Source organism: Mus musculus, chromosome 6, assembly GCF_000001635.26.
Source record: "Mus musculus strain C57BL/6J chromosome 6, GRCm38.p6 C57BL/6J".
Classification (NCBI taxonomy): domain Eukaryota; kingdom Metazoa; phylum Chordata; class Mammalia; order Rodentia; family Muridae; genus Mus; species Mus musculus.
The window spans coordinates 85,778,878-85,805,098 of NC_000072.6; the positions used below are offsets into that span (position 1 = coordinate 85,778,878).

General features: G+C 42.0%; 1 non-coding gene and 1 pseudogene across 2 annotated transcripts; one reads left to right on the forward strand and one right to left on the reverse strand.

Moving 5' to 3' along the window:
• Positions 1-11,262: 11,262 nt before the first annotated feature.
• Positions 11,263-11,357, reverse strand: Mir6375 (microRNA 6375). Its single transcript, NR_105794.1, has one exon. It is a non-coding gene; the product is annotated as a microRNA 6375 (primary transcript).
• Positions 11,358-13,239: 1,882 nt separating this feature from the next.
• Positions 13,240-25,180, forward strand: Alms1-ps2 (ALMS1, centrosome and basal body associated, pseudogene 2; annotated as a pseudogene). The gene is made up of 8 exons (NR_040440.2): positions 13,240-13,370; positions 17,253-17,370; positions 18,515-18,718; positions 18,998-19,239; positions 19,735-19,888; positions 20,582-20,645; positions 24,101-24,200; positions 25,024-25,180. The product of NR_040440.2 is annotated as an ALMS1, centrosome and basal body associated, pseudogene 2 (transcript).
• Positions 25,181-26,221: the final 1,041 nt, after the last annotated feature.

Consider the following 26,221-nt stretch of genomic DNA (forward strand, 5'->3'; position numbering starts at 1 on the left):
CTCATGCCAGTCTGATTGTTAAGCACATGTTCTATGTCTAAAGAAAAAGCAGAACAGTATTTATAAGGAAATACAAATATTTCTAAATTCTTTCAAAAAATTTCTTTTCTTTTTTTCTTCAGAATCTGAATGTCATTCTGCATTTGAAAACACTGCTCACTCTGTCTTCAGATCAGCCAAGTTTTATTTCCATCATCCAGTGCACCTGCCCCATGAGCAAGACTTCTGCCATGAATCTTTGGGAAGGAGTGTTTTCATGCAACATTCTTGGAAGGATTTCTTTCACCATCATTCAGGACACAGCTGCCTTCCTCCCCCTGGCCCAAGTTCGGACAAGTTGGACAAGACCAAGATGGATTACACCAGAATTAAGAGCCTCAGCATCAACTTGAATTTGGGAGAGCATGAGAAAATACATACTATCAAGAATCAGGCCAGAGACCCAAAAGGCAAAAGACAAGCAAATGAGCAAAAGAAGGATCAGAAGGTCACCCCAGAGCTAACAACTGAGTGCCCCATGAGTTTGAATGAACTCTGGAACAGATACCAGGAGCGACAGAAGCAGCAGAATCCATCTGGTGCCTGTGATACGAAAGAGCTCTCCTTGGTGGAACGACTTGATCGCTTGGCTAAACTGCTTCAGAATCCCATCACACATTCACTCCGGGCCTCAGAAAGTGCACAGGATGATAGCAGAGGGGGACATAGAGCCAGGGAGTGGACTGGGAGGAGGCAACAAAAACAGAAAGGCAAGCAGCACAGGAAGTGGAGTAAGAGCCTAGAGAGGGGCCAGAGTACAGGGGACTTTAGGAAAAGCAAAGTGTTTTCTCCTCATCAAGGTGGGAAATCCAGTCATTTCAAGATTGAGCAGATTAAACTAGATAAGTACATCCTGAGGAAAGAGCCAGGTTTTAATAATGTCAGCAATACCTCCTTGGATTCTAGACCCTCAGAGGAAAGCGAGCTTCTCACAGATAGTCCCAACATTTTTTCTAGCACTGATTCTCCTGTGGACTCGGATGTATTGACCCCGACTGATAGGGACATGCCTTTAAATGAGAGGAGCAGCTCCATATCCACCATTGACACAGTCTGGTTGATCCAGGCTTTTGGCCACGATAGACTGTCTTTGTCGCCCAGGCGAATTAAATTATACAGTACTGTCACTAGTCAACGGAGGAGATATCTGGAGAAGCCATGCAAGCACAACAGGAAGGCATTGAACACAGCCTGTCCCCAAATGACTTCTGAGCACAGCAGAAGGAGGCACATCCAGGTACACGGCTACAAATTCCAACTGGCAATGTGACTGCCTTTTTTTGAGGACGTTTTAGTTAATCTCTTCACAACAGGTGGAAGAAAACAGCCATTTGCCCTTTCCTCACTACCTCTAACGTTTCTCCGAGCTGGAAAAGAGTGAGAAAGTGTAGTCCAGTGATATCGTTTGTTGTCATTCTTTCCACCAACACACCCCTGCCAGCCACGCTTTGCACTATATGTTTTCAGGGTCTGTGAAGTAAAAGGAAGCCCCTGACATGGGGACCTGCGAGCTAAGCATGGCTTCTGTTTGGCTGGGGTGGTGGGGGATTTTATTTTATTTTTTTATTATTTTCTCCTGTTTTTTTAAAGAAGTATTTGAATTGCTTTTAAACATTCACACTCAATACAATATGATCTTTTTTTTAAGTAAATGAAGCATTAGGATCATATCATTGAAAATGGGTCAGCCACAACATGATTTAAAGTACATAACTAAATGAACTAAGAGATAGAAGGACAAATTGAACCAGAGAGGTTAGATACATAAGCCCCAAGTGTGGTTTTAGATATGATAGAAGATAAGTTGTGATCACTTAGCATTGTACTATAAAAGCACTTTGGAATCTCAGAATTATTAGTCATTTCAGTCATATATACCCTAGCGAGGTTTCCTCATCTGTCTTCATAAAGAAGACATTACAGGGTCACAAGTCCTCCAAGACCCTCATGGTACATGGCACAAGACTCGGAGCCTATTCGGGTCACGTTACATTTAGGATTGGTAAAGGCAGATGCTCTACCCAAGAGAAAACGACAGCCATGTATAGGTGGTGCACCTGCTACCTCAGCATTTAGGATGCTGAAGCAAAGGGGACCACAAGTCTGAGGCTAGCCTCCGCTACCTAGTGTAAACCTGTCTCAAAAAAAAAAACCCAAAAAACAACCAAAGTAAAATCTAGAGAAATGCTCTCCAGGGAGATGCTCTGTCCATTGAAGTAGGGAAAATGGATTTTATATTTATTCAAGTTTTCAAATTTTCTATTTTTGTATTACATAAAAATGGTAAGTAAAATAGTTTATAAATAAATACCTATTTTGGCAATTTGTTCTCAAAAATATTTTGTCAGTAGGACTGCATGGAGATCACAAGACTAGAGGGAAGGAGATAGGAGATGAAGTTTTTCATGATCAATATTTCCCACAATTGAGATTTTGGTAGATATGAATTGACAGGGATTATGTGTGTTAATTAATAGTGGTTTTTAAGTAATAAAAAACTGGAAACAATGCTGGAAAGAGGGGAAAGGATCCTGCTTGAAGATTTATGTATGGCCAAATAATGCAAAGTTCATACTTCGAGATGAGCATCATGGTACAGATCTGTACTCAAAGTACTCAGAAGCTGAGACCTAGCTCCAGAGGTCAGATGGTTTTCTCCCCCCCCCCCCAATTAAACAATTAAGTAACATTTGGGGCTTATACTAATCATCCATACTCTGCCCTTCCCCTATCCTCTGGGAGTCAATAATTTGCTTCTGTCTCTGGAGACTTGTCTGTTCTGGTTATTTCATATAAACACAATTGTATAGTATATGATTCTTGTTAGGCTCCCCTGTCCCCAGGGATTGAACATAGGACAACTCCTTTTGAGGCAGTTCTACCATTAAGCTGCAGTTCTACCCTCTTTACATTTTTTTCAAGGCTCACCTATGCCAAAGCACAAACAGTACTTGAGTTTTTCCTGTTGTATATATATGACACACTTTTTAAAAATCTATTTAGAAATCCAATGATAGACACTTGGGCACTTGCAATGCTTCAGCTATTGTGAATGGGGCTGATCCTGGAATCCCCGTATGCAGTTCTTTGAGGTGCACCCAAGAATGGAAATAACAAATCATGTGGTAATTGTGTCTTACTGAGAAACTGACCAACTGGCGAGACCGCAGTGCCTGTCCTTTTATGCTTTGGCCAGCAGTGATTCCTGAGGGCTCCTGCGGGCCTCACTGCTCTTTTCTGGCTGTTATTTATCTTGTTGTTGTTGGTTGTTTTGGTTTTTGTTTTGTTTTTGAATGTTATCTACTAGCTATACTATTGAGTATAAGGTGGTTTCTCGCTGTGGTTTATTTACATGCCTACTGGACATTCTGTGTGCATTTTAACCATTTGTATAACTTGTTTTTAAGTCCTTTGACCTTTAGAAATTTAGCTGCTTGACTTTTTGTTTTGTAGTTGTTGGACTTTTCTATATGGTAGTCCCTTACTAAATGTATATATAATCTGAAAATACATCTTGCCACTCTGTAGGCTGCCTCTCACACAATCACTTTGTTGATTGTGTCTTTTGACATATAGCAGATTTAATAGTTCAGCATTGCTTTCTGTTACCCATGTCTTGGGGAGATCATAACCAGGAAATTGTTGTCAGATCTAATGTCATAAGATTCTTGTCTTTTTAATCTAGCTTTTATATTTAGGAATTCAGTCTACTAATGGCATATAGAAAAGGTCTACTTTCATTCTTCGGCATGTTTGTGTATAGTTCTGGCAAGATCATTTCTTTAGACTTTTCTCCATTTGTTCCTTGGCACTGTCGTTAGAAATCTTGATCGTGTGTGTGTATGTGTGTCCACATTGGGGCACTCAGTTCTGTCCTATTGGTTTCTTTTCCTTATCATGCCAGCACCATAGTTTGGATTCAGTTATCTTCATCGTAAGTTTTGACAGCACGAACCGCCGTGTTTTCAAGATTGTTTTGACCAGAGTCCCTTTAGAGGACTTGTAAATATCTACTTGTAAATATCTTATTTGTTCTAATGATTTTGTAACTATAAAATTTAACTTCATTTTTGGATTATTTGTTGGTGTAGCGATACATAGCTAACGTTTACATGTTGATTTTGTACCTTACAACGTTACTGAATTAATTTGTTAACTCTTTAATTTTCTTGTAGAACTTATAGACTTTCCTGTCATCTGCAAATAGAGACAGTCTTTCTTCTCCTTTTCAGTTTGGAAGATTTTGATTTTTCCAGCTGATTTACAGAGAACTTGTAGTAGAGTGTTGAATGGTTAAAAATAAAAAAAAGGTGCCCTTGTGCATGTTCTCGGGAGTAATACTTTGTCTTTCACAGTTGAGAATATGTTACTGTGGGGTTTTCTCTTGTGACTTTTGTTACATTGAGGAAGTTCCCTTTTGCTAGTTTGGATTTTATTTTTATTATAAAAAGATTTTGATATTAGTCAAATTTGGCATCTATTAAAATGATCATCAACTTCCTTTTCTTCCCATTTTCTATTGATGAGTTATGTATTCGTTGATGATCACAAGTTGAGCCAAATTTGCATTCCTCCTGTCTTTCCCATTTTGCTGTGTTAACGCAGTACTTTTCAAGTGCCATAGGATTGAGTTTGCTAGACTTTGAAGAAGACTTTTTCTATCAATATTCTTGCAACCTATAGTGTTTTTTCTGTTTTTTTTTTTTTGGTGATGTCTTTGCTGCTTTTGCTTGTCAGGATAATACCAGCCTTGTAGAATGCGTTTGTCGCCTTGCTGTGTTTTGATAATGAGTATTAGGATTAATACTGCAATCTAATGTTAATTCTTTATGTGTTTGATAGAATTTAATTGCTATAGGTCATATTTTTCTTTGGAGGCCTTTTTCTAAAAACTGACTCAATATAAGTCTGAGGTATCTATTTCTTGAGACAGTTTTTATATTTTGTGTTTTCTGGTTATCAAAAAAAGATTTATTTATTTTACTTCATATGGCTTTGAACTCAAAAGAAAACTGTCTGCCTTTTTCCTGGAATTATAGACTTGTGCCACCATACCTGACAGTAAATGTTTGTTCTTTAAATTGTACATAAAAGGGAAATGTTTGAAAACAGGAAATACAGTAAGGCTGGCTCTTAATTTTACTTATGTCACTTGGCTTTGGGAGTATTCCTTTAGTCAAGTTGTGTGAGTCCTCTACAAACCCTGATTACAAATCTTTCAATGGGGATATGGTTTGAAAAATATGTTCTTCCTTTATTTTCCTTGAAACAGAGTATCTGTGTAGCTCAGGCTGCACTGGAACTCACTACATAGACCAATTAGCCGGAGTGAAACTCAGCCCTCTCTGCCTCTCCCCACTGAGTGCTGAGATTAAAGGCCTATGCTGCACCTGGGCTTGTTCTTCCCTTTTTCTGCTTTGCTCTCCATAATGTTGGCTTCACTTGCAGTGCACCCCTTTTAGCAAAATCTTATTCTGTGCACACGTGCTCCTCAGTGTCATATCTGATGGTCAGGCTCAACCCGAAGTCAGAACACAAAAGTACTCCTTGGTTTTCTTCTAGTTAGCCTATAATTTTTTTATTTAGTTTACGTCAGCTTTAGCTTCTTTTAAAAGATTGTATGGGTACAGCTTTATTCCTTTGTGTGTTGCTATCCAGCTGGCCTGACATCATTAGTTAGTTGCAAGGACGATTGTCCTTCACCAAGTATTTGGATACCTTTGCCCAGATATATTTCCTAAAAAGAAACCATAAAACTTTGTATGTGTGTGTGTGTTTGTTTTTATTGTATGTGTGTGAGTGTTTTGCCTACATGTATGTATGTGCACCATGGGAGCTTACCTAGTGTCCATGGAAGTCAGAAGAAAACATCAGATCTCCAGGAACTAAAGTTCTATATGGTTATGAGCCACCATGCAGGAGCTGGAAATCAAACCCCAATCCTCTGCAGAAACAAAACGTACCTTTAACCACTGAGCCACCTCTCCAGTTTCCCACCCCCAACCAAAACTTAGTTTGACATTGATAGGTGAGCAGAGAAGGTGGATTTCCAAGTCTCATTAATTTTTATTTTCTGCCTGAAAGTTCATCTGACACTCCAGTTTTGTTATGTGCCTCCTTTCAGAACTGGTGACAGAGGGTGAGAGAAAGGCTGGCCAGTGTCCATACCATTTCTATTTTTCCCTTCTCTTCATCATCTTCATCTTTATTAATATATGTGTTTCACTGTGTAATCCAAAGCTGATCTCAAGCTCATAGTCCTCCAGCCTCAGTCTCCCAACTAGGACTATAGGTATAAACTGTTATGCTTGGTAGAAAAAAACAAAACAAAACATACAAAACCCCGCCTTAGTGTAAGGATGGTTTAATTAAATGTGTTCCCAGTCATGGCCTCCCTTTAAAAAAATTTCCCTGTGCTCATTCTCATTTAGATCATATGACTGACCTTTTGGAAACAGATTTTGAATTACTTGGGTTTTTAAAAATTTGTGTGTGTGTGTCTGTGTGTGTCTGTGTCTGTACACATGTGTACATGTACATGCATTTCAGTAGGTATAAAAGGCACAATGCTGTTTGATGTTTCATGTTTATAAAATCAGAACCCATTGACATCTAGTCACAGGTATATCTCTCTGACCCAGGTGTTTACTCACTGCAAAATATTCCATGGAGTATCTGAACACTTGCCTGAGCTCTGCTGAACACTCAGCCCACCTGGCCAGCACGTAAAAAAAGCAGTCAGGTCTTTGTCCTTCTGTGTCTTTGTTTTTTCACTTTACATTCCTTTCGCCTGTCCTCCTCTTTATCCTCTGAGAGGATAGAGCCTCCGCATCTTGGGTATTCCCCAACTCTGATACATCAAATCTCTGTAGGGCTAGGCACATCCTCTCCCATTGGGGCCAGACAAGGCAGCACGGTTAGGGGAACATATTTCACTGACAGGCAGCAGCTTTACGGATAGCTCCAACTCCATTTGTTGGGGGGTCCACATCAAGACGAAGCTGCACATCTGCTACAAATGTGTGGCGTACGTAGGTCCAGCCTGTGTATGCTTTTTGGATGGTGGTTCAGTTTCGGGGAGCCCTCAAGAGTCCAGGTTAGTTGACTCTGTTGGTCTTCCTGTGGAGTTGCTATCCCCTTCAGTGCCCTCAGTTCTTCCTCTAGCTCTTACATGAGAGTTCCCAAGTGCCCTCCAATGTTTGGCTGTGGGTATCTGCATCTGTCCAAGTCAGCTGCTGGGTGAAGCCACTGCTAGGCTTCTGTCTGCAAGCATGACAGGAGTATTAGCAATAGTGTCAGGGTTTGGTCTTGCCCACAGAATGGGTCTCTAAGTGGACCCATTATTGATTGGCCATTCCCTCAGTTTCTGCTCCATACTCCATCCCTGCATTTTTTGTAGACAGGATAAATTTTGGGATAAGTTTTGTGGGTGGGTTAGTGTCCCTATATCTCCAATAGGGTTCCTGCTTGGCTACAGGGAGTGGCCTCTTCAAGGCTTGATATCCCCACTACTGTGGGGCATCTCAAGGACGTGTCAGAGACCTGGGATAGGGGAGTTCTCTGTGAGATTTTTACATGTGTACTGGAAGTGGTTACATGTATACTGGAAATGGGATTCTTTGGTTAAGCTGCACAATACTCAATCTCATATAAGAGTACAAAATTTCTTTTCAAAGTATTTATTCCTGCCTGAATTAAAGGTGTGTGTGTGTGTTGTTGTTGTTGTTGTTGTTTTGAGTGAATGCTATTTGTCTTTTAAGTGTCTGCCATAGTTCCAAACTCTGGTATAGCACAGTGTACACTCCTTCCAAGTCAAAAGAAAGAGAGGCTTTTAAGAGATTTGCTCTGTATCGCCACGTGTGGTGGTGTCCACCTTTAATCCCAGCACTTGGGAGGCAGAGGTAGGCGGATTTCTGAGTTTGAGGCCAGCCTGGTCTACAAAGTGTGTTCCAGGACAGCCAGGGCTACACAGAGAAACCCTGTCTCCAAAAACCAAAAAAAGAGAGAGAGAGAGAGAGAGAGAGAGAGAGAGAGAGATTTGCTTTCTTTCCAACATTAGCACATTGACCTGTCCATCCACACACAGTTCTAATATTGAATTTGGCATGTGGGATGCTTCTTTGAGATTCATATTCATGAAAAGAGGATGGTCGACTGTAGTATAGTCTTGTATGAAGCTTGTTTTTAATATCTCTGTAAAACTCCATTCTCAAGACTTAATTCCAAACACCTATAGAATACTTATAGTTATTGTACACTAGGCAAAATGTTAAGAAATCCCAAAGTTTTATAAGTAAGTCCGTTTTGTAACCGCAACACAATAAAACTGGGCTGAAGTAGTATAATTTTTAAATACATGAGAGTCAAAAAAGTTTCTTATGTTTCAAGGTAGCAATGGTTTGTCAAAACTTAGAGGTTTGTCTAACTGTGATGAGAAGGGCGTGTCCATGATAGGAATCCATTCCCAGGACTGACTAATCAGGAGCAGATCCTTTAAAAGAATAGTTCCTTTCTGACTGATGTTGCCACAGAGGAAGAGTGTCAACACTAGTGATACAGAGACACAAGCACAGATGACAGAGGTTCCTTTGTGTACATGAATGGTTTTGCCTGTGTATATGTGCAAGCATCATGTGGGTGACCTTTTATAGATTGTTTTGCATTGTTTTATGCAGATATATTTTAAAATCTAAATGATGATTGAGCAAAATGTAAATTAAACTGACCAAGAGGTTACAAAACCTACCTAGTTATCTAATCAAAATTAAATTGCACTCAATAATCTATGCTCTACTCTCTTCTGTCTCTAAGCTTGTCCCCTCTGGAAAGGTTTTTTTTAAAAAGATTTGTTTGTTTGTTTGTTTATTATATGTAATTACACTGTAGCTATCTTCAGACACTCCAGAAGAAGGCTTCAGATCCCATTATGGATGGTTGTGAGCCACCATGTGGTTGCTGGGATTTGAACTCAGGACCTTCAGAAGAGCAGCCAGTGCTCTTAACCGCTGAGCGATCTCACCAGCCCCCTGGAAAGTTTTTAAAGTTCCCATTCAGCAGGCCTGAGAGATTGTGCTGTGTTATCTCAGGCCCTTGCCAAGGACTTTCTTGGTGGCTTTCTAATATCTGCCAATACTCTGAAGTGTGTTTTTAAAAATATTTCAGATCTGCCATTTATGTTTCTCATGTCTTTTTTGTGGTTTTTTTCATTTTTTGTCTTAGGATTTTTTTTGTTGATGTTTAAACAATAGTTGGACTGTAATTGTGCTGTTATACACTATTGACTCTATGACTATGGAGCTCTTATAAGATTATAAACAAATTTCCTACTTTAGAAAGAAGTAGAGGTAGAGAAGCAGTCCATTCAAACTGTTAAGTATTTCAATTTATTTTGTGTGTGCTCTAAATAGTCAATCATCAATAGATATCTTAGCAATATAAAGTTCCTAAGAAAATCTGGTGTCCTCTTAAGCTGGACTCTCTCCATCATTAAGACTTAGCAATTGAATAGCTTGGTTCTTTTGGAATTTTAATCCAAAACAATTGAAATATGGAGGACCTGATCAAATTGAAAAGATCTGAAGAGGAAATTGATTCTGGCTGAAGTATGAAGTTTTATTTTCACTAATCCTAAAGTTGAGTCAGAGCTTCCAAGTAAACCTAACAGGTGTAGCTGCCACCTGAGTCAAATAAAGATGCAGAGTCACCCTGTGAGTGGTCATGATCCCTGTGGATATTTAGAGCCAGTGGCAGCAGTGTTTCAGGGAGGACAAGGGAAAACCACTTTTCCAACTTGGCAGAAAACCTTTGGAATTCTACTATTCTGCTCTCCTGCTCTGAAAGGTTGTCATGATCACGAGTCAGCTTTCTGGTTTCTCCCATGCGTTGCTGGAGGAGTTTATTTTAGTTCTTAGTTTACTTTTCTCCTCTGTTCCTCAGCCTTCCTGTATCTGGGAAACTTTCCTGACCCCAACCACAGTGGCCTCTATAGCATGTTAGCCATCTTAGTAGCTACAGCTCGAATGTCGATGTAACCCAAATCTGTTTTGTCTTCAGTCCTCACTCACATGGGCACCAGAGCAAAGAAAACCAAAACCCAAGAACCTCTTCAGATACGATGCCCTTTTCACATTCTGGGGATGGTTTTATACTCACAAACAAACTTTCTTTTTCTTTTTTTGAGACAGGACATGTCTACATAGCCCTTGCTGTCTGGAACTTACTATGTGTAAACCAGCCTGGCCTCAAATTTTCAAAGATCTACTGCCTATGGCTCCCCAGTGCTAGGTTTAAAGACACCTGACATTTTTCATAATTTCCCAATCTCTAGGAATTACATGTCAAGAGGTTTTTTGTTTTTTGTTTTTGTTTTTGTACAGATGCATTGTAATTATATATTTACTTCCTCAGGACATTCCTAAAGCCTTTTGACAAGAAGAAGGCATGTTTGGTGACAGTTTCTCTGACTTTGACTGACTTACTAGTGTATTTCTGGCATTTTAAGCTTGGATAATTATATTTACCATTAATCCACTCCTCTGGAAAAAAAAATTAAAACAACAAAAAGACCTCTCCCTCCCCTGAGGTGCCTGTTTGATTCAAGGCTATTGATACTGAATTTCCTACATAATAACAAATACACCCTTCCAAGCTCAATTTTATATTCAGAGTATTTTTCTTATTTTGGACAGGGCTCCTTGTAGCCAAGGCTGGCCTTTAACTTGCTGTTTAGCCAAAGATGATTTTGAACTCCTGATTCTCCTGCCAACCTGCTGTGCTGGGATACGGTTATACACCATCACACCTGCCAATTAAGTGGCTAGCTTTTGGCTAGCATGATTAATGAAAACAATTAGAAGTAATTTTAGACTTTAAAAGGGTTTCAAGAAGCCTGAGCGTAGTGGCAAATGCCTGGAATCCCAGTCCTTGGGATGCCGATACAGGTAGATCAGAAATTCAGTACACAGCCAGTTAAGAGATCATGCCTCCATAAACACAGTAGTTAAGGGTTCTTCTCTGGATCTTAATGATGTTAATCAATAAATGTAGAAATGGGTCTCATCTAGTACTTTTTAACTTAAAAGGTACTACAAAAGTCCAGAAACACTGTAATGCTGGCATTTTTCTCTTCCTGTGTAGAACCAGGCACCAGCAGGTGAGTTTACTTTCCAACATTAGAGAGAAGCAGCAAATATCTTCTTCCAAGATCGTATCCAACAGAAAGTTTACACTGTGGTAGCTGGTATCATTTAACTTGGAAATGCTTAAATCTTTATGTCGAAGCCCCACTTTGGAATACAGTCAGCCAATTCACACATGCCTGGAGTTTGCTAAGGTGCTTGTGACCCTCATGGACAAAGGGACGTGTTCTGTAGCTTGCCAGCATCTGTCAAAGACTCTTTAAAAATGTATTCTGTGGTGTATCCCCAAAACCAGCTGGACACAAGTACAGGTCTTTCCAAGGTGACTTTGGAATCTGGGTAGAAGTCAGTATTCCCTGCCTGTCCTGTTGCTTGACTTGGGCTTTACTCTAGGATGTTCAGCTGCACCTCACCTAGTGCTTTCATGTCATGCTGTAGCATGTGCTCACTGTCTTATGCATACACACACACACATACATACACATATATTTATTTATTTCTAGGGATATTTTTAAAAACCAACCTTCTAATACTAAATTCCTCTGAGAATGTTTAATGTTTTCTTTGTATGTGAAATGTTCTAGAAACAGTCTTTAGTATAAGCATTATTTTTGTTAGTAAACTTGGAAGAGCCATCATGAGGTGAGCTTGGGAAAATTCCTTCCAATCCCAAATTCCTGTTCAAACATGCCCTTACACTTTACACCCAGAAGCAGTATGAATGTTCCAAGTTGTGAACATCCCTGTTAGTATTTGTTTTGTCTCATTTGACTTTCACCATCATAGAGGTCCTTTCATGTCATAAGGACATTTGTACATAAGCACTTTTTGTTGGGTGGACTTTTTTTAGACTATAGTTTTGAATGTTTGTCTTGTCTTTCTTTTCTTTCTTTCATTCTTCCTTTTTTGGTTTTTGGTTTTTTGATACAGGGTTTTTCTGTGTTGTCCTGGAACTCACTCTGTAGACCAGGCTGTCCTCGAACTCAGAAATCCGCCTGACCCTGAAGTTTGTCTTTTCATAGCAATTTACCAAAATATGCACTGTAAATGCAACTGGTCTTTGGAAATGCAGAAGGTCTTTGCTCCTATCCATGGCTTTCACACCCTGCCTGAAGCAGGACTCACCAGCCTTTGCTTCAGCAGATCCAGAGACCAGTGCATATGTCTTAGTCCCTAAGTAGCAACAGTTTTCACTATTAAGATTGCAAAAAGCCATTTCCTTTCTGAATTCTGGCATGGGAAATAGGTCGCTTTCTCTTAGTGACCTTAGGTCACTTAGGTCACAAGATCTTTTTCTCTAGGTATCCATTCTAACCATTCCTCACACATACTGTATGGAAGAACTTTCCACTTCCTTTCTCAAATACAGCAGCCTTCTTGGGGATCTGTTTGTGGACATCAGACTTTGAAAGTTGGATCTTTGAACTAAGCATGAAGGAATGGTTTGCCACATTTATAGGCTAAAACACTTTTACAACCTAACACCATCAAGCTCCTATCTTCATTGCCACACTCACCACTTGAAGTCTTTTTGTTGAGTCTCTCTTGAGCTGGTAATACAGCCTAGTGAACCCTGAGAACTGATGTAGCCTGAGCATTCTGTGTGCGCCCCACTCTTGTTCCCAGGCCTCAGACTCAGCAGAGGCAGCAGTGTTAAGTGTCTAGTGCGAGTGAGTTGTGCAGTCCTCAGCTCTCCCACCTTTAGAGTGTCTGTTTATTTATAGTCAGTCATTCCTTATTTTCAGCTTCTGGAACCCTTAGCCTGTCTGTTCTGCACAGTTCACATAGTCACTGATGATACAGCCTTTTGCAGATGACTTGTTTGCTTCAGTGTTTTCAGTGTTTACCCATGTGATATGCTTTCAGTATTTCCTCTTCCTGCTGAGTAGTAGTTGATTATGTGGCTGTTTATCACATTGTGTCTATTAGTGGATATTTGAATTGTTTTTTCTTTGTTTTTATTTTTCTTTTTAATTTTTCTCTTTTTTTTTTTTTTTTTTTTTGAGACGGGTTTCTGTGTATCCCTGGCTGTCCTGTAACTCGATTCGTAGACTAGGCTAACCTCAAACTGACAGAGCTACATCTACCTCTGCCTCCTGAGAGTTGGGATCAAAGGCATTCCCTACCACACCTGCCTTTAGATTGTTTTTAGTTGTTGGAATACAACTATGACCATTTGTCTAGAAGTTTTATGTAAGCATTTTCATTTCTTTTAGGTGTGAAATGGTTTGTGATTTTTTTTAATGCTTTTAGAAACTTTTTTTTTAATTCACTTATTCATTCACTCGGTCATTTATTGGTTTTTTTTTTTTTTTGTTTTTTGTTTTTTGTTTTTGTTTTTGTTTTTTTTGAGACAGTGTTTCTCTGTGTAGCCCTGGCTGCCTTGGAACTCTGTGGACCAGGTTGGCCTTGAACTCAGAGATCTGCCTGCCTCTGCCTTAAAGGCATACACCACTCACTGCTTCCCAGCCCTTTTTGGGCTTGTTTGTTTGTTTGTTTGTTTAGGGGGATTTTGGTTTGGTTTTCCGTTGCTACTGTTTGTGGCTTTTTGCCCTTTTTTTCCCCCAAAGTGGCTTTGCTCTTTCCTGTGCCTGTGTGCAGAGTGTTGCGCATTCCAGTTTTTCCACATCTTATCAAAACGGTTGCCATACTAGAAGATGTGAAGGCTCCCTGCCATGATTTTAATCCGACCTTCCTGGTGACTGGATAGTGAAGACCTTTGGTGTGTTTGTCTTTGCTGACAAGGATACTCAATTTTGCCTATTTTTAAACCAGGTTGTCTGTCTTTCTGCTCACTTAGTAAGAGTTTTATGTATTTGGGGTCACTTTTCTGCCTTTTGGGTATCATGTTTTAACTATTCTTATCAGCTCGGTATTCTTGTAACAAGTCTTATAAGATGTATAACTTGAGAATGTCTCCTATTCTGGCACTTCTGTTTATTTTAAAAATGAAATTTGAAGTTAAGGGCTGAATAATGCAGTTTGGTGTAACAGTTTTCCCCTTGTGGATTGTGCTATTTTTATTAGACCTGAGGTTTTTTTTCCCTGTGTTTTCATTTTAAAAGTTGATGCAGGCATGTTCGACCTGTAGTGTGAGTGTACCATTGGATAAGATTGCACTGTCAGAGCAATGTCAGAAAAGCTTGGACATATCTGCTGGGTTTAGTAATTCTTTAGATCTGCATCCATGTTCAGTGCATGTTTTGTATGTGGTGTGGTGGCTGGCGTCACTTGGCATGTGAAGATTCATTTATTCTGAGTCCCTAGCTGACCATAATCTTAAGAGTTTACCTTAGCACTCTCAACTCTGTGTTGACTGATGTGTCTATACGCCAGGTTTTATCTCTGTTATACTGTTCTTAACTTTATTTTGAAATGAGGACATCTAATTTTTATCTGTTCTTTTTCTTTTCCTAATAATTTTTGGCTCTTATGATCCTTTGCTTTTTTATGGAAGCTTGGAATCATCTTACACATTCTTTTCAGGAAAGTTCATTAGGAGTTTTTAGGTTTATGGAGAACCTGCAGATTAATTTGCGGAGATGCCATCCCAGCAGTTTTGAGTCTTAACTCACACATAAGTGTCTCTGTTTATTTAGGTGTATTTCTCCCTTAGAGACTTGTCTTGCCTGTACTGCCCCTTTTGTGCTTGTGCATTTTAGCACTCTAAAAGTTTTATACTAGTTGTGTTTTCATTCTCTTTTGGAGCCCACCATCACCCAGCAAACCTTTATTTGTTTGTTTGTTTGTTTGTTTGTTCTGAGATAGCACCTCATGTTTTGCCCAGGTTGGGCTTGAAATCATGGTCCTCTCGCTTTAATATGTAGAGGTGAAATTTTATCTTTTTCTAGTATTCCTTTTTGTTGAATTTTTTATTGCTATTTTGAACACTTTTTTGATATATGTATGTCTTTGTTCATTGAGACAGGTCCTCACCATATAGCTCAGGCTAACCTCAGACAGGCTGCATGCAGTCCTCCTGCAGCCTCCCAAGTGTTGGGATTTAAGTATAAGTCAGTGTGTTTAGCTACTTTCTACACTTCCTGTAGTTTCAGGGTAAGAATTTCAGTTCCATTGTAAGTGAGGTAACTGATACAAAGAGACAACTTTGTGTCTTGAGAATTAATTAGTAAAGACAGGACCTAGCAGTGGTTCAGGTCTTAGGATTCTAGGCCTGGAGCTGACTTTGGTTTTGTTTTGTTTTGTTTCCTCTCCTACATCAAATATCTTACCATTCTGTCTCTACAGTGCTCTGACCTTTAATTTATATAACTATCCATACTAAATATCTTTGATTTGATTTGGGCCATACTCCTGTTTTTAAGAGATTTTCAGCCTCTCAGGCACTCTGGGTGTTTATGACATAGAAACTCTGCTTTCCAAAAATCCAAGACATTGATATGCAGAAAAAGGCAGGGATGGCTGCAACCAAACCTAGAGACAGACACAGGAGGTGCTCTGTGGGGATTCATACAGTGCAAGGTATGCACTCATGCACGGCCTGTTTGAGCTTTAAAAATAATACTAGGTAAATGTGGACTTACCATGGTCTGCCAGTATGTCATTTCAACCCTTAGGACTCTAGTCCTTAAATGTAAGTATACTAGACATGCTGCTATTCAGTGACCATGTCTACTAGGAAAAGGCTAATCTGCAAGCTAGTTTTTGTCGTCTTTACCATGCTTGGACATTTGAGAGCCTTTGACTTTCACATTCCTGCACATTAGCAGACCCATGAGATCAGTTTTAAATTTGACAGGTTGATGGTGTTAAACTTACCAGTTTATAGGACTTACTTTTCTGAAAATCAAAGTTTTTCCTGCTTTCAGGTGCCTTATCATGGCTCCCCCTTTTCCAGGATTCTGAGCTAAGTTCCTAGAGGCCTTGGAGTCTGTCCAGTTCAAAGTGCTTGAACTGCATTATGGTTCTATCAAACTTGCTTATAAAAATGTCATTTGGCACTTAGAAGAAACACTGACGACTAAACTTCTCCCCAAAAGATTCTGTCTTCCTCCCCACCCCCCATAGGGTTCTCCTTCCCCCAGACAGTTTATGATGAGCAGGCTTAAGAAACCCTCTTAGGCTGGGGAAGTATCTCAGTGGAAAAGGACAGCTGCTGTGCCATCATGCCAGATCCCAGCACCTACCTACCAAGCTGTGCATCATTATACCCCTGCAATCCCAGATCCAAGCAAAGCTGGGGCTTCCTGCTTCCAGTCTATCTTTGGAATGTGGGCCCAAGGTCCAGGGAGAGGCCTTGCCTCACAGGAATAGATTAAGAGTGATGTTGGAAGATGCTGATGCCCTCTTCTGACCTCTGTGTTTGTAAGCTTGCTTACAGACTTTATATATCTATTTATCTCTCTCTCTCTATCTATCTATCCATTCATTCATTCAGAGAGAGGGTTTGTCTCTCAGCCTTGGCTGTCTTGGAATTTGCTCTGTAGAACAGACTGGCCTCACACACAGAGATCCTCTGCCTCTGCTTCACACTGGGATTAACTCGTGGGCTATTAGCACTCACTTATTATTCTTTTAAACAGTTTTATGGGGCATTTGCTCAGCTATATTTTGAACTTTTTCTCACCCACCAGTGTCAGCTTCTGTCCCTCAACTCAATCTACTTGCTCTGAATGTAGTTAAAAAGGGCTTTTGTATATTTTTCACTTGGCCTATTTGGGATTTCTTAAGGTGCATTGTAGCTCTTTGGTATCTGTCTGATATATAAGAAGTGTCTGATCTGCTGATTGATGGATCTGCTATGGACTTCATCACTTAGGTTAGCATTTCTTTTACCTCCAGAATTATCTACAAATGTCAGCTGAGAATTTCATTCTGGAGATGTTTAAGACTAAGGTGTAGCTACCAGATTCTTTGGTTTCCTCAGATCTGAGGGACATTCCCACCTCTCTGTTGCAGTAGCTTGGGTCCTGTCATCACAGCAGGCTTCTCCCTGTCATAGACACATGTCACATCATCACTCACAAGCTTTGAACTGTGTTGCTGGCTGGCCCTGTGAGTAACTGTATCTCTGGCTGCAGGTCACTCTGAGAGAGTCTCTCTTCATTTTTCCAGGTGGCAAACCATATGACTTCTTCTGACTCTGTTTCATCTCCTGGGAGCTTGTTGAGCTTGGACTCTGCTCTTTCCAATGAGGAAACTGTACGCATGGTGAGCAAGGGTGTACAAGCTGGTAAGTCCCTTGAGTTTAAGTTCTGCATTGATGTAGACCTACCTCTTCAGCACACTTACTTAACTTTAAAATGATAAAAGGTGTAAAGATTAAAAGTTATCTGCATGTGTAGATGCTATTTTTTATGTACTAATTAAAAAAAAAAAAACAAGTTTCTAAGTAAGAGTTTAGGGAAATGAGTATCTTCATAGCAGGTCCAAGTAATTCCGCCCCTGTGAAGAACAGTTTGGCAGTTCTTACCAAATTTAGTTTGACCCAGAATTTTTTGCATTTTGCATTTGGCCAGTAGATACACTTAAAATCAATGTTGACAGCCATCAGTATCAATGGTGAAATTAATTATTGTAGTTTCCCATAAAGAAATTTTATGTAGAATGAAGAAGCTCTCTCTACGGGCTGAAAAGATGGTTAAGAGCACTGGTTGTTCTTGCAGAGGGTCTTGGTTCACTTCCCAATACACACATACATACCACATGCATACTCAAACATGTGTAATTCCAGTTCTGGGGAATTCAGTGTTTCTGCAGGAATGCTTGTCACACAGACATACATGAAGAGAAAACACTCATACTCAAACATAAAGAAATCTTATTTAACCAATACTGGAAGGTCCCACGCATATATACTTTATAACTCGATGTTCAGGAAAGTGCTTCTGTGTGCATTTTGTGAAAGCAGAATAGGGAAGAGAGTGGCCTGCGTGACGGTGTCTGGGGTCCTTTGTTGTGAACAACTGGAGAGCAGAGCTAGACAGTTTCTGATTTTATACAAGTCAGTCTTTTTCCTTCTTCCTTCAAGTCTTGAGTTCGCCATCGTCACCGCTTTCTTCCTCTTCCCGGGTGATTGGCAGCTGGGCCAGACATACTTACTGTCCTGTTATCTTGCTGTCAGAGTTCATGAAAGCCTGAACCAAGGAATCCATATTTCTTCTTTCTGTCTGATAGCTAAACCCACTTAAGAATTAAACCTTCTTTCCTCTGCATCAGTCTGCCTTTTTTCCCCTCTCTTCCTCTCCTTCTTTGTCCCCTCTCCCCATGCAGTGTATGGTGTTTTGAGTTATTAATAGGGGCTCACCATCTGTCTTGATTAAGCCTGCCAGCCTTGCTTCCGGTCTGCTCCATGATACATCTGTCTTTCTCCTCAGGTAACTTGGAGATTGTGGCTGGTGTCAAAAAATACACTCAGGATGTTGGGGTGACTTTCCCAACTCCCAGTTCTAGTGAGGCCAGATTGGAAGAGGACAGTGGTGTGACTTCTTCGTCAGAAGAAAAAGCCAAAGAGAAAAAGTTTCTTTCCAATTATCTGCAGACCAAAAACTTAAGGAAGAACAAGCCAAATCCCTGTGCAGGTCGGTTTCTAACTCCAGGTAGCCGGAAACTAGTAAAAGACCTGTCTGAGTCTGTGGAGAGCTCTTTGTACTCCACCAGCTGCCAGCCACCACATTGGAAAAGTTTGAAAGTAACTAGAACTTTATGTAGAGTCTTCTGTAGTTGAGACCAATTTACGGGCACCCTAAAGATTGTCACCCCCAACCGATGAGTCCCATGCAAGTCAGTACTACATACATTTCTTTGATGTCATTGGGTGCAGTTATTAAAATGTTTGTTCTTGAAAATATTTCCTGTAGGTGTCTCATGGTTCGTTCCTGTGGAAAATGGACAATCAGGATCTAAGAAGGAAAACCTGCCCAAGATTTACAGACCTGGTATCTCCTGGTTTGAACCAGTAACCAAAACCAAACCCTGGAGGGAGCCACTGAGGGAACAAAACTGGCAGGCCCAATGCATGAACAGTCGTGGGTCCCTGGGAGGCCCAGGCAGGGATAGTGGCCAGGTTTCTCTTCGGCCATTTGTGAGAGCAACTCTGCAGGTAGGCACAGTGACATGAGGTTGACTTTAGCCATATGTGTTTGTGGGGTGTGTGGCTGGCATGCTGGGGTCTAGTCATTCCACCGTCCTCAGCATCTGTGGACTGGGAGGAGAGGAAGGGCTCTGTTGCTGTGTGCAGGCTCCCCGTGTACAGATCAGGCCGAGTGTTTGGGTCACTGTGCAGAGTAAACCAAGAGCTCATCCCTGAGCTCTGCCCCCTTGGTGGTTAAAGGAAATATTTAATGAGGAATTTGTTTGAAGTGAATGAATTGACCTCTTGTCTCATCAACATTTGGAAGAGTTGCAGGTGACCCCACTTTGGTTCTCAGCTTTTCCTAAAGGTGTTTCTGGGCTTCCTTTGATCTCCCTGGGTGTGCCCTCCCCTCAGGCTCCCTAGACCTGTGGTATAGGTGCTGGTTTTTTTATTAGTTTGCTTGTTGTTCTGGGGACTTGGAAAACAGTCTGTGTCACTAATGCGAGGCTTTCTCTCCTCTAGGAATCACTTCAGCTTCACAGACCTGATTTCATCTCCCACTCTGGGGAGCGCATAAAGCGTCTGAAGTTACTTGTCCAGGAGAGGAAGCTCCAGAGCCTGTTCCAGAGTGAGCGGGAGGCTCTGTTCCACTCAGCGAGGCCCCTGCCCAGGAGAGGTATGCGCTCATGTCACTTTGCTGAGAGCGGATGCCAGGCAGCACGAGGATGCTGAGCGTGGCTTTGCTTGCTGAGACGTGAGTCTCCTTAGACTGGCCCACCTTAGCTTGTCATGTGTCTGTGACCCCAGTAAGCCGGTTCCGCTCGCCTTGCCACTGCACCTCTAAAAGGACAAGCTGCCATAAGGACGGTGCCTCTTGTGAACTAACCTGGTGTTTGTGGTTCCAGAGTGTGGCAAGAAGTGAGCCCTGGTGCACTGACCTGAGGTCTGCCTGGCACTGTTCTCACAGCGCCTCTCTAAGGAAGGCCACCCATGGGCTGCTGCTCCTACTTCACCCCCACTTACACTCTTCTTAGGGAAAGAGCTGGGTTTGCGGCCCAGGTCTCTGTGTTCTCTCTCTGTTGCACTGAGTGGCAAGTCTCCATCAAATGACAAGGAAGCTGGGGGTGTAAAGCACTACCGAGAGCTGGCAGCCTCACCGCTCAGCTGGCCAGGAGTTGGGGTCCCTGCCATAGCAGATTTGGGCGGTGGCCTCTGACCCCTAAGGCAGTTCAGAAGTGCGCCTTGTCCTTGGTCTTAGTCACTTTCCTGTGCTCCAACTCAGGTCCGTGCCCAGGCTCCAGCAGCCCTTCACTAAGCTCTACCTCTCCTTACACTTACTGTCCCCTGATAAGCCTCCTCTCTTGTCTAGTCCTCCTGGCTGTCCAGAAGAACAAGCCTATTGGAAAGAAGGAAATGATTCAGAGGACCAGACGGTAAGTCTGAAGGAACGGGAGTGATTCCGTGCAGCTGCCCGCAGCTCTGCTTCCCAGCACATGCCCAGATGGAAGCAGGTGGGGTGAGGTTTGATGTTGCTTCTCATGGCACAAGAAAGGAAGAGAAAACAGACGATAGTATGAACCTGGTTCCTGTTCAGAGGGAAGGGGAACGCCTAGGGTGAGCTTCTCTGCATTAGACATAGAGATGAAATTAAAACGTATTTTGAAACAAATTTTCTTAGCAAGCTCATTTCTAGGAGTTTTTCTAACAGAGTAAGAAATAGTGGGTTGCTCTCTACAACATTAGCTTAATAACTTGGGTTTCCGAAGTGTGTACAGTTTCAGTCCGCTGCCTCATTGGTAGTGTTTAAAAACAAATGCCTTTGCTTTAATAGCTGTGAGGCCCTGAGCATGTGTAAAGTATTTCTGTCCATTGCAAAAGAACTGGTAACAGCGCTTACCTCTGGGAAGCAAGGGCTGAGTGGCTCTGGTTAGGCGCGTGAGAGGCTGGGGCTTTGGTCTCTTGTGGTTTTAAGATTGACTTCTTTTTATTTTTTGTGTGTATGAATGTTTTGCCTGCGTATATGTTAGTGTACCACAGGCATGCAGTTCCCTGAGAGGGCAGACGAGGGTGTCCGGTTTTCTGGAGCTGGAATTACAGACATTTGTGAGCTACATTTTAATGCTAGGAACTGAGCCTGGGTCCTTCCTCTGCCTAACATCCAGTGCTCCTAACCACTGGGGCTGAGTCATTTCTTTAGACGAGTTTTTCATAAAGACTTTGAATTTTATACAATTGAAGCATTGTCTACTCATTGGTTAATCAGCTTGATAAACACATATTGATTGTAAGAATGCCATTGAAAAACTAAGTTACAGGTTTCTGGGGCTGATTAGAAGCTGGCTTTAATAAGAACAGTCATGGAGTTGCTGAAATGGTGGGTTGTTGCTGCTGCTGTTGTTTTTAGCAGTGATGGTTTGTTTGGGGCAAACAAACAAATATTTAGATATAGAGAGCTTGAAACAAATATTTAGATATAGATAGCTTGAAAGAAATATTTAGATATAGGTAGCTTGGCTAGCTCGGCGCTTGCTCTGGAGACCAGCTTGGCCTAGAACTCTCTGAGATCCCCGTGCCTCTGCCGTGCTTCTGGAGAGCCAGCGTTACAGGTGCTGCCACCACTCGGCACTGCGTCCTTTTCAAGGATTTGTGTTTTTAAAATTGTAAATCTTTGGAAGATATTTTTAAAAGTAGAAAGAAGAAAATAAATATTACTCAAAATCCTTCCCTCCATCCTGCAAACAGTCATCTTGTGGCTAGAGTGGGCTTTGTAGTGATTGTAGTGTTTCTTCTGTGTGTGCAGGTCTGACTGCTGCTTTCTCTCTGTCCTGTTGTGAATGTGTCTCCGTACCGCTTAGCCGTGGTTGAGACATGTTCTGCTTTATTCTTGCACAGTCTATTCTGTTGGGAGTCAGTGTTCAAATGCCTGTTTGTGCTCTCTCAGCTTGAAGTTAGGGACACCCAGCCCTCTATAGGATGAAGCTTAACTTTTCACATTAGACACTCGGCTCGTGGCTGCCTTGCCTGACCTGCTTCCTGCCTGGCCTCTGTACCACATCTCTACACATTTCCCCATTGTAGATGCCCTGTCTCTCTTTTTTTTCTCTGTTCCTGACAGGTTTTTTTATTTCCATCGTAAGCCTAAGCTCTCTGAAGCTTGCTCTGCCCTTTCCTCAGAATAAGTTTCTCTTCTCTCTGACCTCTATGGTATTTTACAGGTGCATCTATTCTAGTCCTTTCTTTATTTCCTGTGTTTTAAATACAGTAGTAACTGAAACTGCTAGAGGCAAAACACATCAAGGTAACAGCAATGTCCTAAGACATGAACATGGAATTTCATAAAATTAAAGTTTCATATAGCAACGAAACAGCAGAGTAAAGAGATGGCTTTCCAGATGGAAGACAGCTATGCATCTGTCTAGTTACTTTCTTGTTGCTTTGCTAAAATATCCTAATATGAGCCTACAGCTCCAGCCTCAGAGAAGGAGGACATAGTGACAGGAGCAGGAGGCTGGCTCAAGTAGAGTGTGACAGGAAGTAGGTCCAAGCTCAAGACCCCTCCCTAGGGAGCCACTTGTTCCAGTGATGTTCCACAATCTTCCCAAACAGTGCCACCAACTGTGTTCCAACACGGGAGACAAAGTGGGTGTTTCACACCACCACCCACAGAGGATTCTGTAGACTCTATAGAGACCCTAAAGAGATTAATCATCCAGCTGAAAAATGGGCTAATAAGCTGAATAGACTGTCCTCAAAAGAAGAAACACAAAGAGCCAATAAATATTAGACAATGTGTTCACTATCTTTAGCCATCAGGGAAATACAAATCAAAGCTCTTTGAGATTTCCTCTCACGCCAGTCAGAATGGCTAGCATCAAGGAACAAATGATAGCAAGTGCTAGAGAGGACATGCACTGTGGGAGGGAAGACCACTGCCACAGCCACTGTAGACTCAGCATGATGTTCCACAAAAACAAACAAACAAACAAACAACCCCCCACCCCCCTAAAAGAACTGAAAATGAAACTGTGATCCAGCTGTGGCACCTCTGGGTGTACACCTGAAGGCCTTATGCTGACACATCACTGAGATGCTTCTGTATTCATGGACTGCAGCAATAGTCACAGCAGCCAAGAAATGACGTCAGCTTCAATAGTCATCAGCAGAAACGTGAATAAAGGAAATGTGAGGCATATATACAGTGGAATTGTATTCAGTTGTGAAAAGTGATATATTTCCAGGAAAATGGGTAAATCTGGAAGTCACCGTGTTAAGCAGTGTTTAAGCCATGTTTTCTCCATTTGTAGAACATAACATAGAAAGTCAGCCTTAATGGGGGGGGGATAAAGGAGGCAAAAGAGTAGTGTCATGAAACCAGACTTGGGTGCGTGTCCTGAAAACGTTTAAAGTACAGTAATTAGCTAGAGATGGTGTTGCATACCCATATAGGCTAGCATTTGATAAGGTAAGCCTAGACTGAGTTCCAGACTAGCCTGGGGTTCCCCAATTGATAATGATATATGTAAACATAGAGGTATGTGTCTGTGTTAATGTATGTATGTACTCAGTAATACCTGTTTATTATATTGACACTATACAGTTTGCACACGGCATGGAAAACAGAATATTACCTACTCTATTTTATTCTTTTTCTGGAAGTAAGCACTATTGTCAATGTTTTGTGTTTTTATTCATCTCTCTTTCATACTGTGGGTACCATACCCAGGCTAGGCTCTCCATATCCATGGACATGGATGTTCCACAGGGCTGGCCTTATCTAGAGGCTGGATGCCTAGGCAGCATAGAGCTAGAGGTGTGGGCAGAGCCATCCTGTGCCTTCATGCCTGATAACTTTACTGCTTTTTGTCTTTCCATTTGTGGCATTTCTAAGAATTTATGAGCAGCTTCCAGAAGTGAAGAAGAAGAGAGAAGAGGAGAAGAGAAAATCAGAATATAAATCCTACCGGCTGCGTGCTCAGCACTATAAAATGGTTAGTTGAGTTGGCACTGTCTGTGGAGGGGTGGTCAGGCTTATCAGCAGAAGGAACTAGAAATGGCCTGGCTTGCTTTTGAGAAGCAGTGTGACTGCGTGCTGAGGTTTCAGCAGTAGGCAGCTGTGATCAGCCTTCAAGTGAGAGGTAGCTGGGAGCCGCTTCCCATGTCTCTACAACTGCCACAAGGGCAACTTCTCCCTCGCAGCTCAACTGTACAAAGTATCAGGCTTGTAATTTCCAAATGGTGATTAAGTTCCTGTTGTAATCCTCTGGAACGAAGTAAATAAACTCACAGGATCACGTGAGAGTCATCAGGGAGTGAGGCTAGAGCCTGGAGCCTGCCAAGAACCTCCTAGGGCAGATTTTCTTGGAAGCCACACTGGCCACCAGCTTGAAGGGTTCTGTCCCTCACAGTTCTTGTTTTCCTCCCGGGCTATTCACTACATTCTAGAGGACCCTGAAAGTCAGAAGCTGAACACCAGACCAGACTATGTGAGGTTAAGAACCATGTCTAGAGCACCCAGGAGCCTGGGCACTGGGGGAGACCCCAGGAACCACATGGCTGCCTGCTGTGTTAGCAGCACTCAGGCTCTGGCTGTGCTGGGATGCAGTCAGAACTCTAGATCATCTGCTATGGAGGAGGAATAGGTGTGGCTTATAAACTCTCTTTCCAAAACACTTTTCCTCATTGCCACTGTCAGTAGGTGAGCAACACAAGATTTAGGGAAAGCAGTCTGAGTCTCTTCCACAGTGTGCCGAGGTGAGGTTAAGCAGCTACCCGTGTCTGCATCTGACTTCTGCCCTGTGTTTTCTTCCACAGAAAGTGACCAATCATCTCCTGGGGAGAAAAGTGCCTTGGGACTGACATAAGACTACTTTCTTCAGAGCCTAGGAATCCTTTTTTTTTTTTTTTAATGATCCCAAAGAGACTAATTTATATTTGTGTGAATATGATTTAATAAAGCGTTGTCTTTGTCTATGTCAGCTTAGTCCCTGTGGGGTCTGGGGCAGCTGCAGAGGCACTGGGAGTTTGGATGCAGGTCTCCCTTTCTCCACTGCGGCCTTGCCCACGGCCATGCCTTACGATAGAACTCTTGAGTTCTAGGAGAGAGGGAGCCCCTGCTTGTGTGTGTTTTTATACTTTGCTGCTTGACTCATAGTGAAGCAAGCACAAAAGCTCATTTCTTTCCTATCTGGAGAGGAGCAGGTAACTCTGAAACCTTTTTCAGCTCCAAAATGCTATGACTTCATGCCTTGTTTGTTACCATTCAGAATAGAAATAGGAAGCGGTGGTTATCTCAAACCCCAGTTTGCAAGGCAACTTAGGCAAGATGGAAATAATAGGATTTCTCGAGCCCAGCACTGGATTGTTCAGATGCCCTGCCAGAGCATTCAGGTCTGGCACCTGAGAGGGCATGGAAACAGGACTTGAAAACAGTTCTCAGAGCTGGGGCCTGCCTTCTGCTCCCAGATCACAAGATGACATCCCTACTGTACAGAGATCAAGAGGCCCCATCTCTGGCTTCATTCCTCAGGCAGTCAGCCTGCCCTGCTCTCTCTCTACCAGCTGCACATGCCCTGTCAGCGCGCTGTCAGCCTCACCAGGACCCACCCATACCTCTCACTTTGCTGGAAGCCCAGGCCAGGGCTGCTCACCTGCTGCTGCTTCTAACTTACTGTGGATTTACTTTAGAGCTGCTTGCCTGCTGTCTACTCCTTATAGAGCCCAGCCCAGTCCTGCAGTGGCTGCTAGGGCCTCCAGTTTGTAGTGAGGGTATGGGCGAAGAGGACATAATCTTAATGTGAGCCCAGGGAAAGAGAGGGGAGGTCATTAGGTACCTGAGGCTGGCTTCAGAGTCTACAACTGTTCACAGCTAGACACAGCTTCTTTTCAGGGACCTTCACTTACATTGTGAGCTGCCATGTGAGTGCTGGGCACCCAGCCCAGGTCCTCTGTAAGAGCAACAAGTGTTTTTTATCATTGAGCCATCTCTCTAGACCTCTCCAATGAAATGTAA